At 51.3% G+C, this 16,430-nt stretch overlaps 1 protein-coding gene across 1 annotated transcript in view; it reads left to right on the top strand.

Annotated features, from left to right (window-relative positions):
* Positions 1-16,430, top strand: part of CRIP2 (cysteine rich protein 2) — a 69,187-nt gene that overhangs the window by 42,148 nt on the left and 10,609 nt on the right. The window lies entirely within an intron of this gene.

A 16,430-nucleotide genomic window follows, 5' to 3' on the forward strand; every position in this document is an offset into this window, starting at 1 on the left:
GCTGGGATGGCTAGGAAGCCCGCCATGGTGGGGCTATTACCCCAATAACTGGGTCTCATCCCAGGAGCCAAGAACGGGCTGTAATAATATACTAGAGGGTTGCATGCTTCATTGATTATGTAGGCAGAGCTGGACACTCAGCCACCTCCTCCCCCTCCCTGTCCCCCGTGGGTGCACTGCCCAGCTTGGACACCTGGTTTGTAGTGGGGGGGTAGGGAGTGAGGGGCTTGTAGCAGCCTGATCTTCACTCAAACCAGGCCCACAAAGTGCCCGTGTGGTGCTGCGGGCGGAGATGGCTCTCTGGTGCCCTGACTTGGAGATCACTGCCTCGCCCCGTATCTCAACCTGTAGAATCATAAGTTAGGTTGGTGGAAAACAGGTTCTTCCGGTTTTATGATTTTCACCAAAATGAGTAGGATTCTGCCCATTGATACCTCAAACATTCCCTGAAATTTTGGAACAGCCCGGATGAGATTTTCAAAAGTTATCATGTTGCAGACAGATAGAGAAATGCCATTGAGTTGAGTGTAAAGGCCTCGCTGTGCTCTGCTAATTCAGAGGGTCCTGGATCTTGGGACGTTTGGGAAAGCGGGAAGCTCTTGTAGCCCTTTCCTTTTCCATCACACAGGGTGCTCCTAGTGCTATCTGAGTCATTACCCCAGGTGTTTTCACTAGGCTAAATGTTGCCAGTTCTGCCCTGTGTGCAAGGTGAGAGAGGTGCTGGGGAGGGAATGGAAGATAGCACAATCACCAAACTCAAATCAGCATTTGGGAAGATGCCCTGGGCAAATCCAAGACGAGCAGTGCTGGCTCTGAGCTAGGCAGGTTCAAACGCAGCCTTTCCAAAGCACTCCACCCAGCCATGATAAAGCAATAGAAAGAAACCCCTGTCTGCACAGTCCCCACCCAGTTAAAATGAAAAGGAGTGGGTTACCCAAACTCTCGGAGATGGGTGCAGGCGAGGCAGGAGTTGGAGATGCAGAGCTTTCCAACTTGCGTTCTCCATACAGCTATTAATGGATAAAAAAATCTGAATTCATTTTCAAATGTAAATATTTGGAGAAACATAAGAACCGAGGCCCTACTGAACTTTGGGAAACAACCTTGCGCAGTGCTAGGATGGTCTTGTTTAACTCTCACTTGGACTCCACTCCCTTCAGAAGCCCTTTAGGAACCTCAGTGAGCAGGGGAATTTATGGAATAGGGTTCTGAGGGCTGTTGGGGGATGAAGGTCTAAATGGGGCTGTGAGTGGGTGGTTACCCAAAGGCATGACATAATGGGGAGGGGTCGACTGGAGGCCCTAGAGGAGCAGACGTGTTTCTATATGCCACGCTGCAGATTCTCCCCTCTAAGGACATACAGCCTCCATGTAAACTTGTACTGGGTAGCTGCAGAGCTGGCACTCCCCAGAAGGCTTGGTGGTTTTGTACTGCTTGTCTGAATCTCTTGGTTCTGGAAACTGGGCTGGATGTCTGGTAAAAGTGGGCTCTGTTGTGAGGCTTCTGGACCCTGATGCTGCTGATACGGTAGCGAACACTCCAGTTAAAGTTGCAGAACAGAACCATTTCTGTTGTAACCTCCGTTTTCCCCTCCTTCCCATGCTTGATCTCAGCCGAAAGGAGAACTCCGTTGGGAAACGGGAGCATAGTTCAGTCCGCCATTGCAGTTGCTATAACAGTGTGATAAATCTGGCATAGGTGCTGGAACTAGGGGTTCTGGGGATGCTGCTGCACTCCTTGGCTTAAAGTGGTTTACAGTTTGGTTCAATGGCTCTCAGCACCTCCCTATACAAATTGAAATCCCTGAAATCTGGTCTCCTTTAGCCTGACCACTAGGTATTTCTCCTGCAGATAACTTAAACAGTGAAGAGTTGAAGCTCGTCACACATTGTCCTGAGGCTTGGCATCTTTCCTAAGATTGAGGGGGGACTTAAAATTAAACAAGTTCTAAGAGCATAGACAATCCCATCTGAACTGAAGCTACTAAGCAGAGGCAATTTCTGTTTGGGTCTTTTTTAAAAAGCAAAAACAAAAGGGAAATTAAAACCAGTTTTCCTTTTTTTTTTTTTTTTTTGAAATTGCCAAAAAGCAGGCAATTAAAAGAATAAAGGTTGTCATGGTAATATTGGCTGGGCCACTTCACTTCCTGTGTATCTCTGGTATGCATTTAAGAATTTAAATAGTAATAAGTTACACATTTAACAAGACAACTGGAATAGAAAACTGCCCATCTGTACAATGCATCTGTGTAGGACAGCCTTAGCCTGTAGCTGTGGACCCTTGGTATGTCCTTTGGTGCTGCTTCCACAGAGTAAACAGCCAAACTCCCAGTGATTGCAGTGGGAGTAGGATTGAGCCTCTGTTAGCTTCTCAGAAGTCTGTTCCTCTGTTCAGGGCAATAAAGGTGACCCAGGGAGATAGCTGAATGCTTACTCTGCTCTCTGATTTACTAATACAAAGCACACTGAAGTTTATCACACACAAGCCTTTGCAGCGGTCTGCTCTCAGCCAGCCCCCTGAACATGAGCCTGGTGTTCCCTTAAGCTCCTGTAGTCCTAGTGCCCTTTTAGCGTGTGCTGTGTGATTTCTGTTGGAGGCAGCAGCTGGTTAGGGTAAGGAACCCATGTGAGGCTCAGTGGTTCTGCCAGGCCTTTTCTGCTGCATTATGTCCTGCTCATGGACCCAAAGCCTCCTCCTCATTTTTAGGCGAGGTTTGCTTGATCTTGCCCCTGCTTGTCATGGGAGATGCTGGTGCATGGAAGGATCTTCAGAAGTGACTTAGCAGCACGAGCCCTATTGCAAGTCACTGAGGCATGTTTGAAAATCCACCATGCAGTGCACATAACTGGTGCTAGACACTGGATCTTTGTAGCTCTAGCATAGCCTTCTGCCCTTGAGGAGCTGGACCTCTGGGTAACAGACTAGGCTGAGCTCTGCCACTGGGAGCTGTTCGTTGTCAGGATCACCCTTGCTCCCACTGCTCTGCTCGCATGCTTTCCCAGCTGGTCCCGTTTGTTCGTTAACCGAGCAGCACAGAGATGCTCCACAATGAAGAACTATCTAAGAGAAGTCTCTGAGTTCGGGATGGTGCTGGTTTTCCTCTCTGTCTTGCCATGAGCTTGTACTAGGGTAAAGGACCAGTGGTTTGTTGCAAAGCTTGTGTCTTTCTGCTGAGTTTCCCCTTCTCGCAACCTGCGAGCCCCTCCCCGACAGCTGACAATCCCATTTCTGTCTCAGTGGGTTTGGCTCATTGGCTTCTTCCTTGTGTTTCTAACAGAACCCAGGCCAACAGAGCTGTACTGTGATTATTGCTTCCGCCTCTGTGCTTCAGCATCTGCTGTCGTTACAGTCCTTATGCTGCAGTGGCAACTACTGCAGGCAGATGTGAGAACAGTGGCGCGTGGGTCTATGTCAAGTTGTTCTGTGTCTTGGAGACAGATTTATGGCATTCTCTTTTGTATTAAGACTGAATTCACATGACACTTTACCTGTTTGTAGCCGTTATAAGATCTGTCTGATTTCCATGCTCACAGGCTCGAGTAGCAGAGCCTGTGTCGGAAAGTGGTTCCTCTTGGCCTGTATTCCCATCCTGGAAAGCTGGTGTGGGGGGAGCTGCTGGGAACAGAGTGTGCCGTGTCCGTGTCCAGAGGTGCACACGGAAGCCTGGGGAGTCCCTGATGGGGACCTGGCAGAGCTTAGCAGAAAGCAGCCTTCTCAAATGTCTCTGCTAAATCCAGCTGAAGACAGTGTCACAATAAAAATGGAAGGAGGGAGCTTTAGCTGCTTCCATGAATGGCAAACTGCTGCCTCAGCCCAAGGCAATGGCAGAGATGGCATGCCTGGAACAGGAAGGCTTCCTTTTCCCAGTGTCCTCCAGTCTTCACCCGGAGGGGAGGAAAGGGGAGAGTTTGTGCCATCTTGCTCAAAGTGGGGGAGGTCTTTCTGTCTCCAAGGCCAGGTATAGCTTTGTGCTTGGGCTTACGCAGTCAGTGAAGTCTGGCCAAAGCACATGGGGTCTGAGCTGCAGGTGTCCTTGATCCAGGGACTAATTTGCCAGGACTTTACCAGAGTGCTGAGAATCCAGCTGCGGTCTGCATGGGAATAGACTCAGCCCAAGCCAAACACCTGCTCAGAGGAAGCTAACTGTCCCACAATCACCACTGCTGCCACTCAGCTGTCTCTGTTTTGTATAAATTGGGGATCTGTGTCCCTGGAAGCTGGTCTGGTCTCTGCTCTCAGGGCTGTCCCTCTTGGTGTTACTGCAAACGGTGTCCTGTCCTGGGCTATGTACGCTGCAGCTGATGGGCCACCAAAATGGCTTGCTGGCCAGCCAAGATAGTGCCAGTTATGGTAAGCTGGCAAGCTGCGTTGGCCCATCCTGAGGCCTCACAGGCCCACTTCTCCTCTCCCACTGCCATGTGCGAGCCCTGGGGTGGGGCAGGCTATAGGAACAGACTGGGTCAGACTCAAGGTCAATCCAACCCAGGGCTCCTGTCTCTGGCAGAGGCCAGCACTAGATGCCACAGAGGAAGGTGCAATAACTCCATAGTTAATATTCCTTGGACTACGGGGGTGCGGCCAGGTGCCTTCCAGGCCCCCCCGGGCAGCAGTGAGCTAGCATAGTCCCATGTGCGCAAAGGCCGTTGCTGTGTGGCATTGCGTCCTCAGGCTGCAGATGGGGGTAGGGTGACAATATTTGACCATATTTCCCAAAAGGAAAACGGAACACTGCATGGGGCTAACCCAAGCCGCCCCCCCCTCCGCACAAGGCTGGCCCGTGCTGCTCATCCGAGCCCCCCTCCCCATGCTGGGCTGGCGTCGCTGCTTGCTCGAGCCCTACCTGCCCGCCCGAGCCCTGCCTCCCTGGACTGTGCGTGAGCGCTGCTTGCAACCCCACATGTTCCTCCGCACCCCACTTTTTGACAAAAAACTTTTTGATCAAGTTGGCAAGAGCAAATGGGACAAATGCCCACGTTTGCCAAAAACGTCGGGATGGCCAGGACAGGGCTTAAAACGGGATTGTCCTGGCCAAACTGGGACGTATGGTCACCCTAGATGGGAGGAGCGTCCATGGGGAAACACTGTCTCTTCCTGATGGTGCAGGGCAGCAGGCACTGGGGAATGGGAGCCTGAAACCTGGCATGTGACAGCTGCCATGCAGCCTGCTGGGTCTTCAGGTCTGAGCACCATGGAAACGCTCTGCCCCTTTTGTCAAGACAAACGCTGGGGTGGCTGTGGCTCCTGCAGGGTGGGGAGGAGGTGTGAAGCTCTGTCTCTCTCCTCCCCCCCCCCCCCCAATGCAGGTGCCGCAGGTGCAGACAGAACAGGCCACTGGCCTCAAGGGCTCTGAACTGAAAGATGCTCTCTGGGAACTGGCCCGTCCTGCCCAGCCAGGAGAGTGAAGCTGGAAGCGAGTGATTATGGGTGACACTGGAGTGTCTTTCACTCAGCTCCAAGCCTGGAGTGCCCAGTGCAGCGCTGGAGAAGGCGGCTCCCAGGCACACCTGCCTACGCTCGGGGGCGAGGGGATCCCGGCTCTGACAACACTGTGGAATAGAAATGAGGAGCAACAGGTGGGGCTGTCCGGGCAGGCCCCATAGAGGAGAGTTCTTGATCCCAGCTGTGGCCCGGGGCTCCCGCGGGGAGGACGGACAGGGCTGTCATGGGCCGGGGCTCCCGCGGGGAAGATGGACAGGGCTGTCGTGGGCTGGGGCTCCCGTGGGGAGGACGGACAGGGCTGTCGTGGGCTGGGGCTCCCGTGGGGAGGACGGACAGGGCTGTCGTGGGCTGGGGCTCCCGTGGGGAGGACGGACAGGGCCGTCATTGGCCGGGGCTCCCGTGGGGAGGACGGACAGGGCCGTCATTGGCCGGGGCTCCCGTGGGGAGGACGGACAGGGCTTTGCTGTTGTGACCTGAGGTGTAATCATTGGATGCGCTCAACATCAGGGAGGATCCTGGGCTAGCTCAGGCTTTTCCCTTTTGCATTGTCAGGGGTGCGGTGCTGGCACCTGTGCATGGCTTGCATTGTCCCAAAGCGTGGCATGCTGGCACAAGTCCTTCCTGCCCACTCTTTCGCTCTTGCTTGCTCTTTTGCTGACTGCTCCTCTGTTTAGAAACCCAGGACCCTGCCAGACCTCAAGCAGGACAGCCTGAGCCCAATGAATAACAGTCCCCAGGCAGTGAGGGACCCAAGAGCAGCCGCTCCTGCTCTCGGGCTGACCTAGGAATCTTAGTTTCTGGGGGAAGTTCCTGGCTGTTTGGAGTTTGATCTGAACACTGAAATGGGAGGATGGGGGAGCAGGTCCTGTCAGCAATGACATTTGGTTGGTGGTGGGGAGCGCTTGGGGTACAGAGAGCCCAGGGGATGTTTGTGGCTGTCTTTTTATATTACTTTAATCTTTGCTTTTATATACACCGTGACCAAAGCTTGGGGCTGCGGAGTCCTTGATCTGTGTCTCAGTCTCTGGTCCTGGGATTGGGGGAAGAATGCTCCAGTACAGACATGTTCTTCATCCCCCTCCCTAGTGCAAACCCTGCCCATTTCTGGCGCTGCCATGCCTGCACTGCCACCTGGGGCTGGGTGTGGTCGATCACAGCTCCTTGCACCACTGCAGGAGAGGGTGTGGTAGCTGAGGCTTGAGGATGACTGGCAGAGCTGTTAGTGGGGCCCAAGTCTGCAATGGCAGGGGGTGATGCAGTTCAGCATGAGATGTGTTGGTGAGAAGCTGCGGGGGGGGGGGGGGGGGGAGGAGGGGGAAGGGGAGGGAAGAGGGGCTTAGAAATGGGATAGTGAAGTACAGGAGGGATGGTAAAGAGCAGAATGGACCAGCAGGGGGTGCTGCAGGTCAAAGACAGGTGTGTTGGGAGTGCGGAGCAGTGCTGGCAGAGCTGGGGTTCTAGTCAGACTTGTTCATTACTCTGTTTCAGGACATGCTGCAGCAAATAGAACAATTTTTGGGGTGTGAAATGTGTGCAAAATCTCAGTTCATTTAAACCAGCAAAGCAACATGGCACGCACAGTGTCTTGCACCTCTGCCCCTGCCAGGAAGGCTGAATGTCCAGTGCCTGGGAGGAGCAGAATGCTTCTGTTGGTGACTCACCCCAGAGGCATGTGCTTTGGTTCTCCAGTGTCCCATCTGGATGGGCCCAGGCCTTCCAGCGAATTCAGCCCCCGGGGATGCATTCCACATTTACCAAGGAGACAGACACATGGCCAGTTGACTTCCTTTTTGGTTCTGTGTGGAGCGGTTTGTGCTCAGCATCCCAGCCCTTGCAGAACCCAGCTGCCAGAGCCCACAGATACTTTCTCTTTTCTTTGACTCGCTTCCCACTGACTGGTGGGAAACTGCTGCCGGGAGCTGGAATAACATTATCTCCTGCCTGCTGGCTGTCCCAGCCCCTGTCCCCTCCCCTTCCAACCCCCCCAATCAATGGCAGTACACATGGCCCAGTCCTCGTGATAAGGGCATGACATAAGGGGGGAAAACTCTCGCTCCTTATCACTCTGTCCAGAGAGAAAACTGCTTTTCCTCTAAGCAATCAGCCCCTGTTTGATAATGTGAGCAGATAACTGCTCTGATGAGGCAAGCACCATAGCAACCGTGCCTGGAGAGGGACCCAAGGGGGGAATGGTATCATGGCCTCCTGGGGATGTTCTCTCTTTGCCTTGCTAGTGAGACTGGGGTGCAGCATAGAGGTGGGGGGAATGAGGGCAGCAGGGGGAGAGTGGCATGTATAAAGGGCTTTATTGATATGATTCGGGGATGGATGTATTGTGCATGAGTGAGTTATGCATGGTCTCAAATGCAGGCTGATAATACCTTATCCCAGTCCTTACCCCTGCACATGCCGCTATGTTGCAGAAAAGTTATTTAGAAACTTTGAGGAGATTTTTTTGTTTGTTTTAAATGGACTGGCCCCACTCTGCCTTCAAGATCACTGGGAATTGCAGAGATTTGGGGAGGGGTTTTCATTCCATACATTTTCAAACAGGACTTTTTTTTTTTTTTTTAACCTTTGAAATTTTCAGCTGAATCTTTTATTGGTTTTCTTTGTGTTTGTTTCAAAAGAAATGCATTTGGAAAATATCCCACTGTGTGACTAAACTGACCAATCGGCATCGGGAATTAAAATACCCCACATCAATTAAGACAGATGAGCACCAAAAAATGAAGCTATGTTGCAGCTCCACAGGCTGCACAGCAAAGGGTGACCAAATTCCAAACAGAGCTGGAGCTATGGACATTCGGCCTGCTGGCAATCAGGCCAATGAGTGAGGGGTCTATATACGGATTTAGGGGTCTCGCTTTAAGCACCAAAGCTTGAAAATCTGACCTCTGTTTATATATACAAACTCCCCATCTCCAAGTCTAAAAGTATTATAGTAATAATACAATCTGAACTCCACAGTAGATGGAAATCACTTAAAATAAATGGTCCAGTCTTGCCAGGATGACGCGGTTTGGCTCCCAAGACCTTAAATAATCCCCCAAAATAAGCATATAAACAAGAGAAGTCCAACCCGCAGAATACGTTAAAAAGCAAAATCGTATGTTACCGGATCCTTGTGTCATGTTGCAGAGTTTCAGCTCTGAGAGCCTGTTGAGCTGAACTGCCTGTGGGTTCTGGTGTGCCCTCTCTTTCATGTGGTTATTTTATGGTGTAATTGAATTCTTTTGGGAGATACGTAAACATGAAACCCCCAGAATATTCACTGAAGTGAACGCCCGGGGCTGTTTATTTAGAGTGTTAGTTATTGAAATGGATGCTCTGCTCGGCTCTGGATTCAGCTGCGTATAGCCCCGGGGTACCTGAAGGAGGGCACAAGGTGCCAGTGACAGCCCAGTTACATTTGGTTCAGTTAGTGCTTTGTGGCAGGTCTCTGATTCACTGGAGGGGGACTCCACAATTCCAGCACAGGGGCCTGGGCGGGGTGGGCCGAGCCATCTATGGGTCTGTATGGGTTACCAGTGGTGAGTTTGTGTTATGGGTCCTTCTCAGTGTTGATCCACACAGTATATTAGTCTGTAACAGCCCTCAGCGACAGGGGCTTGGTTCTTGAGCTCAAGCTGTAGCCGTTCATGCTTCCAGCTCTGGATTTCTGTGGTTCGGTCCCCCGGTGTAATGACTATCACATGCTCACCACAGACAGGGGGATGTAAACCTGATAAATCTATCTAGGGCCGTACAAGGTCCCCTCCGTCACCACAGTATCTGAGCACCTCAGTCTTCAATGCGTTTGTCCTCACAACCGCCCGGTGGGGCAGGGCAGTGCTGTTATCCCATTGTACAGGTGGGAAACTAAGGCACAAAGTGACTAGCCCAAGGTCATGCAGGGAGTCTGGGGCAGGGCAGGAATTGAACCTGGGTGTCTCAAGTCCCAGGATAGTGCTGTAACTGCTGGGCTATCGGAAACGAAAGCTGGCGGGCTATTGGTGTTACTCTAGATCAGGGGTGGGCAAACTTTTTGGCCTGAGGGCCACATCTGGGTATGGAAATTGTACAGTAACTCCTCACTTAGTCGTCCCGGTTAACGTTGTTTCGTTGCTGATCAATTAGGGAACATGCTCGTTTAAAGTTGTACAATGCTCCCGTCTAACGTCGTTTGGCAGCCGCCTGCTTTGTCTATTGCTTGCAGGAAGAGCAGCCCATTGCAGCTAGCTGGTGGGGGCTTGGAACCAGGGTGGACCGGCAGCCCCCCCATCAGCTCCCCCTATCAGCTCGCCGCTCCCCTAAGTTCCCTATGAGGCAGCTGCCCAGCAGGCTAGCAATTGCAGCTGTCCCTCCTCCCACTGCAATGTGCTGCTCCTGCCCTCTGCCTTGGAGCTGCTCCCCGAGACTCCTGCTTGCTGTGCAGGGGGGAGGGAAGGAAGAGGGGGGCTAATGTCAGGGGTCCCCCTCCACCCTGCTCCTGCACCCCACTTACCCCAGCTTCCATAGAGCAGGGGGGACACACCAGGGCTCAGGACGGAGGGAGCTTGCAGCAGCTGCGGTCTCAGCAAGCTGATCTAATTAACAAGGCAGTGTACTTAAAGGGGAAATGTGCATATCTGTCGGTGTGTGTGTCTGTCTGTGATGTCTCCCCTCCCTCCATTCCTGCTGCCTTGCAGAGTGAGAGAGTTAACCCTTGAGGGCTCAGCCAATTGCTAGTTCATCGTTTAGCAATAAAGGAAATATCCCACCCTCTGACTCCTCCACCTCAACCAAGCTTCACAGTCATCATCACTGTGTACCAGTATTAAATTGTTTAAAACTTATAGTGTGTGTGTGTGTGTGTGTGTGTGTGTGTGTATGTATGTATGTATGTATGTACAGCACTTTTGTCTGGTGAAAAAAATTTCCCTGGAACCGAACACCCTCATTTACATTAATCCTTATGGGGAAATTGGATTCGCTTAACATCGTTTCGCTTAAAGTCGCATTTTTCAGGAACATAACTACAATGTTAAGTGAGGAGTTACTGTATGGCGGGCCATGAATGCTCACGAAATTGGGGTTGGGGCGCAGGAGGGAGTGAGGGCTCTGGTTGGTGGTGCGGACTCTGGGGTGGGGCCAGAAATGAGGAGTTCAGGGTGTGGGAGGGGGCTCTGGCTGAGGCAAGGTCCTGGAGTGCAGGAGGGTGAGGGCTCCGGCTGGGGTTGAGCGGTTTGGGGTGCAGAAGGATGCTCCGGTCTGGGATCAAGGGGTTCGGAGGGTGGGAGGGGGATCAGGGCTGGGGCAGTGGATTGGGACATGGGGGGGGGGGGCGCTCAGGGGTGCAGGCTCCGGGTGGCGCTTACCTCAAGCAGCTCCCGGAAGCAGTGGCATGTCCCCCCTCCGGGTCCTACACGGAGGCGCGGCCAGGCGGCTCAGCGCACTGCCCCACTCACAGGTGCCGCCCCTGCAGCGCCTATTGGCCACAGTTCCTGGCCAATGGGTTGCGGGGGGCGGCACTTTGGGTGGGGGCAGCGCGTGGAGCCCCCTGGCTGCCTCTAAACATAGGAGCCGGAGAGGGGACATGCCACTGCTTCCCGGAGCTGTGCAGAGCTGAGGCAGGCACGGGTGGAGCAGCTGCCAACCCCGCTCCTCGGCTGGAGCACAGGAGTGGGACAAGCCCCAGACCCTGCTCCCCAGCAGGAGCTCGAGGGCCGGATTAAATCAACTGGCAGGCTGGATGTGGCCCGCGGGCCGCTGTTTGCCCACCCCTGCTCTAGCTGAAGCTAATGGTGGGCAATGGGAGGTGTTCTTGGGCAGGGCTGGAGGTCTTTTGTGAGGAACATTGTACATAAGAGAGAGAGTGCACTACCTCTTGCTGTGAAGTTCCCTCCCCTTTCCCAGAATGCTCTTCCTCTCTATATAAACTCATAGACTCATAGACTTTAAGGTCAGAAGGGACCATTATGATCAGTCTGACCTCCCGCATGATGCAGGCCACAAAAGCTGACCCACCCACTCCTGGAATAATTCTCTCCCTTGACTCAGCTGTTGAAGTCCCCAAATCATGATTTAAAGACTTCAAGTCGCAGAGAATCCTCCAGCAAGCGACCCCTGCCCCATGCTGCGGAGGAAGGCGAAAAACCTCCAGGGCCTCTGCCAATCTACCCTGGAGGAAAATTCCTTCCCGACCCCAAATATGGCGATCAGCAGAACGCCGAGCATGCGGGCAAGATTCTCCAGCCAGACCCACATTGACCATTGATACTAATTACCAGCGATGGCACGTTATTGACCTATTGACTAAAATCACGTTATCCCATCAAACCATCCCCTCCATAAACTTATCAAGCTTAATCTTAAAGCCAGAGAGGTCTTTCGCCCCCACTGTTTCCCTCGGAAGGCTGTTCCAGAACTTCACCCCTCTGACGGTTAGAAACCGTCGTCTAATTTCAAGCCTAAACTTCCCGACGGCCAGTTTATATCCATTTGTTCTCGTGTCCACATTAGTACTGAGCTGAAATAATTCCTCTCCCTCCCTGGTATTTATCCCTCTGATATATTTAAAGAGAGCAATCATATCCCCCCTCAGCCTCCTTTTGGTTAGGGTAAGCAAACTGAGCTCCTCGAGTCTCCTTTCATACGACAGGTTTTCCATTCCTCTGATCATCCTAGTGGCCCTTCTCTGTACCCGTTCCAATTTGAGTTCATCCTTTTTAAACATGGGAGACCAGAACTGCACACACTACTCCAAATGAGGTCTCACCAGTGCCTTGTATAACGGAACCAGCACTTCCTTATCCCTACTAGAAATACCTCGCCTAATGCATCCCAAGACCGCATTAGCTTTTTTCACGGCCACGTCACATTGCCGACACATAGTCATCCTGCGATCAACCAGGACTCCGAGGTCCTTCTCCTCCTCCGTTACTTCCAACCGATGCGTCCCCAGCTTATAACTAAAATTCTTGTTAGTCATCCCTAAATGCATCACCTTACACTTCTCACTATTAAATTTCATCCTATTACTATTACTCCAGTTTACAAGGTCATCCAAGTCTCCCTGCAGGATATCCCGATCCTTCTCCGAATTGGCAATACCTCCCAACTTTGTGTCATCCACAAACTTTATCAGCCCACTTCTACATTTGGTTCCGAGGTCAGTAATAAATAGATTAAATAAAATCGGACCCAAAACCGAACCTTGAGGAACTCCACTGGTAACCTCCCTCCAACCTGACAGTTCACCTTTCAGTACGACCTGCTGCAGTCTCCCCTTTAACCAGTTCTTTATCCACCTCTGGATTTTCATATCGATCCCCATCTTTTCCAATTTAACCAATAATTCCTCATGTGGTACCGTATCAAATGCTTTACTGAAATCGAGGTATATTAGATCCACCGCATTTCCTTTATCTAAAAAATCTGTTACTTTCTCAAAGAAGGAGATCAGGTTGGTTTGGCATGATCTGCCTTTCGTAAAACCATGTTGTAATTTGTCCCAATTGCCATTGACCTCAAGGTCCTTAACTACTTTCTCCTTCAAAATTTTTTCCAAGACCTTGCATATTACAGATGTTAAACTAACAGGCCTGTAGTTACCCGGGTCACTTTTTTTCCCCTTCTTGAAAATAGGAACCACATTAGCTATTCTCCAGTCCAATGGTACCACCCCCGAGTTTACAGATTCATTAAAAATTATCGCTAACGGGCTTGCAATTTCTTGCGCCAGTTCCTTTAATATTCTCGGATGAAGATCATCTGGTCTGCCCGATTTAGTCCCGTTAAGGTGTTCGAGTTTGGCTTCATCCTCGGATACGGTAATGTCAACCCCCCCTCCTTTATTCCCCTCTGTCACGCCGCCTCTATTCCTAAACCCTTCATTAGCCTCATTAAAGACCGATGCAAAATATTCGTTTAGATATTGTGCCATGCCTAGATTATCCTTAATCTCCACTCCATCTACAGTCTTCAATGGTCCCACTTCTTCTTTCTTTGTTTTCTTCCTATTTATATGGCTATAAAACCTCTTACTATTGGTTTTAATTCCCCTCGCAAGGTCCAACTCTACACGGCTTTTGGCCTTTCTCACTCCATCTCTACATGCTCTGACCTCAATAAGGTAGGTTTCTTTGCTGATCCCTCCCCTCTTCCACTCTTTGTACGCTTTCTGTTTTTTCTTAATCACCCCTCTGAGACGCTCGCTCATCCAGCTCGGTCTAAATCTCCTGCCTACGAACCGTTTTCCCTTTCTCGGGATACAGGCCTCCGACAGCTCCTGCAACTTCAACTTGAAATAATCCCAGGCGCCTTCCGCCTTTAGATCCATAAATATGTTAGTCCAATCCACTTCCCTAACTAGTCGCCTTAATTTATTAAAGTTAGCCCTTTTGAAATTGTAAACCCTAGTCTCTGATTTAATTCTGTTAATCCTTCCATTTAGTTTAAACCGAATTAGCTCATGATCACTCGAGCCAAGGTTGTCCCCTACAACCATTTCCTCAACGAGGTCCTCACTACTCACCAAAACCAAATCTAAAATGGCATCCCCCCTCGTCGGTTCAGCAACTACTTGATGAAGGAATTCATCTGCTAGCAAGTGTAGGAAAATCTGAGCCCTATTATTGTTACTAGCATTTGTTCCCCAATCTATATCCGGGAAGTTAAAGTCTCACATGATTACACAGTTCCTATTAGTATTTACTTCCCTAAAAACATTAAAGAGTTCTCTGTCCATATCCAGGCTAGATCCCGGCGGTCTATAGCACACCCCAAGCACTATCCCAGGGGAGGCTCTAGTAGTTTTTTTACCCAATGTGATTATTGCCCAGACAGACTCCGTCTTATCCTTTCCATCACTTATTATTTCTTTACAGTTTACCTCATTATTGACATACAATGCTACTCCCCCACCTTTACCTTTGTTCCGGTCGTTCCTAAACAGCACATACCCTTCCATACCTGTACTCCAGTCATGACTACCGTTCCACCACGTTTCGGTTATTCCTACGATATCCGGTTTCATTTCTCGGACCAGGAGCTCCAATTCCTCCATTTTGTTACCTAGGCTTCTCGCATTGGTGTATAAACATCTCAATTTATGCCGTTTAGCCTCTCTCACATTAGTTATCCAATTTGGTACAGACACCGTACTGCCAGTATGACCTATTAGTCTAGTATCCATCCCCCCCCTCCTCCTTATGTCCAATCTCTTCCCCCTGGCTATATCCGTTCTTATCTCGTCACCCTCCTTCTCAATGTTGTAATCTGGCGTGGAGATTAACTGGACATCTCCCAGCCGTCTCCCCCAAATTCCCAGTTTAAAGCTCTTTTGATGAGATGAGCCAGCCTCCCTCCCAGAAGTCTATTTCCTTCCCTACTTAGGTGAAGTCCATCCCGTGAGAACAGTTGTCTGTCCCCGAAAGCCTCCCAGTGGCCATACATTCCAAAGCCCTCCTTATAGCACCACTCCCTTAGCCAACTATTTATCATCACAATCCTGTCAGCCCTTTGCTGCCCTTTTCTAGGAACAGGCAGAATCCCACTGAAGATGATCTGACTCTCGATTTCCTTAAGCGTCTTCCCCAGCCTGGCATAATCTCCCTTGATTCTCTCTAGCGAGAACCTAGCAGTGTCATTCGTTCCTACGTGAAGGATGATCAAGGGGTTCTTACCTGCTCCTTTTAGGATCCTTTTCAACCGCAGGTCCACATCCCTTATCTTAGCGCCCGGTAGACAGCACACCCTTCTGTTCTCTGGGTCCGCCCTGGTCACAGGCCTGTCTAACCTCCTCAGTAAGGAGTCCCCAATCACATAAACCTGCTTTTGCCTGGTGACAGTGCGATCTACTAATCTATCCCCTGTTCCCTCTAGTCGCAACCCCTGTCCGTTCCTATTTTCCCTTATAATCCCCCTTATGCCATCCTGTATCCTCCCGGGGCCCAGATTTGGTGCTGTCTCCATCAACTCCTCCTCTCTTTCTATGGGACTAGCTGCTCTTCTCTTCTTCCTCACCCTCCCACCTTCAGTTACCACCTGCTGCGCCCCTTCCTCGTTATCCAAACACCCAAACCTGTTCCTGAGCTCTATTTCTCCTTCACTGGCCCTCCTTTTCCTTGGCCTGCTTCTCATGGTCACATGCTTCCACTGCCCTTGTTCTCCCCCCGACATTCCCCCCTCACAGACCTTAGCCCCTGCTTCCACCTGTACCCCTGAGCATTCCCCTTCAGCCACTCCTTGCCTTTGCTCCATTAGCTGCTCGAACCCCCTTCTAAACTCTACCAGGGTATCTACCTGCATCTCCAAACCTCGGATCTTTTCTTCCAGCAGCTCTATTAGGCGGCACTTCATGCAGACATACCTCTGGTCAGGCACCCCCGCTAGGACCATGTACATACCACAGCTGCCACATGCAATCATCTGCATTGTGTCCCCCGCTGCTTGGCTCATGGCTGCTGTTGTCTGGGCCCGCCTGCTCACCTGTGCCCCCCGCACCTGGGGGAACAGAGCACACGGGACACCTCGCCCTCCTGCCTCCCCTTCCACCTCCCCCTGTAAACTCCCACTCAAACTCCCCTGTTAGCAGCCCTGTTTGCCGGCTCCTGTGCCACTGCTCGCACATACAAGCACTACAAAGACAGACGGAAATACAGATACCGTCTCCTCCAATGAGACTCCCACTCAAACTCCCCTGTTAGCGGCCCTGTTTGCCGGCAGCTGTGCCGCTGCCTGGCTGGGTGGCCGCTTTTATAGGCCCCCTAATCAGCCAAGCTCCGCCCCCTAATCAGGGCTCAGCTGCCCTCCCAGCACACTGCCCCTACAGGCCTCTACACATACAAGCACTACTGTCAAGGCTGCTTCCCCACTCTGAACGTTAGGGTACAAATGTGGGGGCCTGCATGAAAACTTCTAAGCTTAACTACCAGCTTAGATCTGGTCCGCTGCCACCATTCCCAAAGCTAATTCCTTTCCCTGGGAAGCCTTGAGAAACTTTTCACCAATTCCCTGGTGAATACAGA

Source organism: Emys orbicularis, chromosome 8, assembly GCF_028017835.1.
Source record: "Emys orbicularis isolate rEmyOrb1 chromosome 8, rEmyOrb1.hap1, whole genome shotgun sequence".
In the NCBI taxonomy this organism is placed as follows: domain Eukaryota; kingdom Metazoa; phylum Chordata; order Testudines; family Emydidae; genus Emys; species Emys orbicularis.